The sequence below is a fragment of the Taudactylus pleione genome, unplaced genomic scaffold (assembly GCF_031769625.1).
Source record: "Taudactylus pleione unplaced genomic scaffold, aTauple2 ptg000100l, whole genome shotgun sequence".
Classification (NCBI taxonomy): domain Eukaryota; kingdom Metazoa; phylum Chordata; class Amphibia; order Anura; family Myobatrachidae; genus Taudactylus; species Taudactylus pleione.
Window position 1 is genome coordinate 2,670,890 of NW_028284502.1, and position 4,480 is coordinate 2,675,369.

Genomic DNA, 4,480 nt, shown 5'->3' on the forward strand with positions numbered 1-4,480 from the left:
TACTCACTACTTGTGAGCTTTTTCAAACAAAAGCAGAGATCACACTATATAACCTGAAACAGATATTTTATTAAGACGTTAGAATTATATCTGAGTTGTTAATATTACATTTCTCAGTAATAACTCAAGAACATATTATATTTTGTGATTATTAGTAAAACTAAAAATTGTCAGAATTAAAAAAAGTACTGCAAAATGCATTGCCTGCTAAGGATAAGTGGCATGAGAACAAAAAGGAATAGGAAGGATTCTGCACAGAACCTGGATAGGCTCATTGATGTAAACCAACCATATAACATTAATAAACTAATGATGTCATCGATTATTGTTGGTGGTGCTCCCAAAGCCCAATAATACATATGTTCAGACAAAAAAGGAGAAAAAAGTAGGGCTAGTTGCTGGGGCACTCTTTTTTTGAATAGTGATACATATAATAAATATGATAAAATGTAACTTTTATTATTAATCAATAAAATAAAGCGGTAACATACTGTTTGGTTTTAGTTGACAAATGTTATGAATTAATCACCCGTCAAAAACAGATCTCATTCAAATAATGAGATCTAGTGGCGAGATATTATTGAATTCTGCATTCCATTTAGAAAAGCTCAATACAGATAATTGACACTATACAAGTATGATTGTAACATAATTATTCATAATGTCTTGACCTGTGCAAAAAATCATGTAATCCCAAGAATTCTTATTTAACCTACAGCACCTGGTATTCCCAAGAGGTCTCCCTTCCAGGTACTGACCTGGCCTATTACTGTTTAGCTGACAAGATCAGACAAGATTGGGCAAATCAAGTAAAGTATGGCTGTAGGTGTGCTTGAACAGGGAAAAAATTGCACAATGCTTGGTCAATGCAAAATTAGAATAAAATAAAATAAAATTGAATGTAGGACTAGTAGGATGTATAGTCCATATTGTTAATAGATTATAATGTTCAAAGAAAAGGAATTCATAAGCAAACTTTTATTTATTAACGTAGATATATATATATATATACATTGTGTCATTATATAGTTTGATGCAGACAATGACATATAACGGGACATTAACATCAGATTATCACATAGTTTTGCATCAAGATAGTCATATATAGTCTCATGTACATAAGAGATCAATTCAGTTAATATATGTCCAATATCAGTTAATATCTCACTGCGTTTACCTTGGTGCACAATTTAGTATGTATCAATTATATGGTATCACTTTTTAATCCAAAAAGAATGGTAATATATACACCATTATCACAAGGTTCAAACTCAAGCTGACTCCATGCATTCAATGACATATAAGGAGTATCAACATCAGAGTATCACATAGTTTTATATCGCGATATTCCTATATGTTCTCATGTATATAAGAGATCAATTCAGTTAATATATGTTACAGTTTCAGTTAATGTAGAAGATTCCATTCAGTTTCTTTTAGCTACATATTGCACATAGGATGGAGATTGTTACTTATTGAATTGTATGTTCTATGTTTCATTATCTATGTTTATTCATTTTTAAATAAAAGAGCAACAATTGACTCTTCAATTGTGTCAGTTTGATAGCTCTACTTTATTTTATTTTGTCTTTTGATCATGTGGTACAGAACCCTCTAGTGACCTGCCATAGATACAGTTGATATTGGGATCATTTGACAGCGAACCTTGTGCTTTTTTCATATGATTCTGAATAAGGCTCTTATGGTGGGAACACAGCAAAACGATGAGCAATTGGGATGATGGTTGGGACAAATTCCCTTCGTCCAAGACCATCCATGATTGCCTGTACACACTGTGCAAATTAATGAACAACAGAACGATATCTCGTTCCATCCTCCATTAAACTGCACCACCTCGTACATGATGTGCCAAATGTAATAGGGTGAGAGTTTAGAAAATGTGAGAGTTTAGCAGTAACCTCTTACACTTTTTAACCTCGGCCAATGTAATAGAGTCCGAGAACAGGCAAACTCGCATGTTTTTAGACTCAAAAAACTCTCATGATTTAAACTCTCATCCAGATGTTTTCCCATTTTGAAGATGAAACTCGGCCAATGTGAGAGCTTACTGCTAAACTCTCACATTTTCTAAACTCTCACCCTATTACATTTGGCACAGTATCTTTTGATTATCTGTGCAGCAAGAAATTGTGTAAGACCCTGTGAGTGTGCAATTGTGCATACACACTGCACGGTATGCACGGTTTGTAGTTCCAATTTGCCTGGAAATGACAAATATCATCCTAGTGGGTCCCTAAACGTAGAGACCTTCAGACAATGAAGGTACAATTACGGCATACTCATCACTGGGATGTAGTCGGCAACCCAGCAGTCAGGATGGCGGTGGTCAGAATGCTGGTTCCAGAATGCTGACTGCTGACATCCCAGTGGTAAGTATTAGGGTTGGGGAGGGTTGGTGTTAGGCACTAGGGGGAGGGTTAGGGTTATGCTGTGGAGGGGAGGGCTAGGGTTAGGCTGTGGGGGAGGAGGGTTAGGGTTAGCATGTGGAGGGGAGGGCTAGGGTTAGTCTGCAGGGGGGGATAGGGTTAGTCTGTGGAGGGGAGGGCTAGGGTTAGGCTGCGGGGGGGAGGGTTAGGGTTAGGCTGTGAGGGGGGGTGGTTAGGGTTAGGCTTTGGGAAAGGTGGGCTAGGGGGAGGGTTAGGATACTTGCCTAATCTTTTCATAATTCTGACTGTCGGGATGCCGCTGTTGGTATTCTGACTGCTGGCATCCCCACCATCGCATCACGCACCCAACCATTGCCACTAACTGTACATCAACCATATAATATTATGCCTGATGTTATATACGGTACGCGGTCTGAATCCCGATGCTGGAATCCTGACAATTATCAGAATACTGGCGCCGGCATCCCAACCGCCGGGATCCCGAAGGTAAGTACTGGGGTTAGGGGGAGCTTTAGGGTAGGAGTTAGGGTCAGGCATTAGGGGCAGGGTTATGTTTAGGCTGCAGGGGGGGGTTAGGTTTAGGCTGCAGAGGGGGGTTAAGTTTAGGCTGCAGGGAGGGAGGATTAGGTTTAGGCTGCAGGGAGGGAGGATTAGGTTTAGGCTGCAGGGAGGGAGGATTAGGTTTAGGCACTAGGTAGGAGGTTTAGGTTGCGGGAAGGGAGGGATAGGGGTAGGGTTAGGGGTTAGGTTAAACTCACTTACCTGGATGCGTCGGGATTATAACCTGGTCAGGATTCTGCCCCCAGGGATCCTGAGTCCTGGCATCCCATACCCATCCCGTTTTATGCTATAGTGCAGAATATATATTTTGTCTTCTCTGAATTTAAATATCTTTTATGATTGTGTGAGTTAAAACAGTGCATAAAGAGAATATTTGTGAGCCTGCTCGCCTGCTGCCAATGCTAAGCTTTTGCATACTGCAGTGTTACTTTGATGAGTACATTTCTGTATTCTTATAAAGCACCTTAGCTTTACATTTTTGCAGCATAACTGTAACCTGCTGTTTTGCCTGTTAATACAATGTTGCAGATTCAATTCCTGATTGAAAACCTTTGCATCTGTATGTAATCACTCCTGTGCTCTTTATGTACTTATGCCTTGGGCACTCTATTGCTAAAATGTAGAAACTTTGTTTTATTTCTCACATTAGCCTTACATTTGGGATTCACTGACTGCAGATTGATTGTTATTTACATGCCTTGCTATGACGGATTGGGTATGGGATGCCAGTACTAGGGATCCCAGTAGGCAAAATCCTGATGCTGGCATCCCGATAGGATTAGGATACTGACACATGTAGGTAGGTATCCTAACCATCCCCGGTACCTAAACCTTATCTCCCCATAGTGCCTAACCCTAACTCTCCACCTAGTGCCTAACCCTCAGCGTAAACCCGCTACCTACCTTCAGGGTGCCGGGATTCTGATAGATGTCGGGATTCTGGTACCGGTATTCTAAGCGCTGTCATTTCCTTTGTCGGGATATTGACCATATCCCACTATGGGACATATACAATTGGGTGCAAGGTTTAGCGAGTTAAAAACCTTGCGCACCTCGCGCCGTTTTGGAATACCGCGGGTATGCGTGCTCCCGCTACCCATGGTATTCAATTAAAAAATAGTGGTCACGGGGTTTTCAGCTCTGAAAACCCTGCACCACGTAAAATGTAGAAAAAAAAACAAAACACCTACCTGGCAGGGGGTCTCCGCGGCTCCCAGTGGCTTCCCCTCTCTCTTCTTACTGGAGAGGGGGCTGCTGGGAGTCCCGGGTGCTGATGGGAGGAGCAAGGGCTGCTGGGAGATGTAGTTCTCCCAGCGCCCATCCCGGGGGGGCCACACACACCGCTCCGGGGGTCACACACACTCATGCACACACACACTCACTCATACACACTGACATATTTAAACCTGCTGTAGAAGAGCTGGCTCCTGATGCTGGATGCAGAAGACAGCACTTCAGAAGGTGAGTAATTAAGGACTAATTAAGCTAATTGGATACTTCCAATTGCTTAA

General features: G+C 41.4%; 1 pseudogene; it reads right to left on the minus strand.

The window, feature by feature from the left end:
• Positions 1 to 709: 709 nt before the first annotated feature.
• LOC148525801 (5S ribosomal RNA) lies at positions 710 to 828 on the minus strand (annotated as a pseudogene).
• Between the last annotated feature and the right edge of the window lie 3,652 nt (positions 829 to 4,480).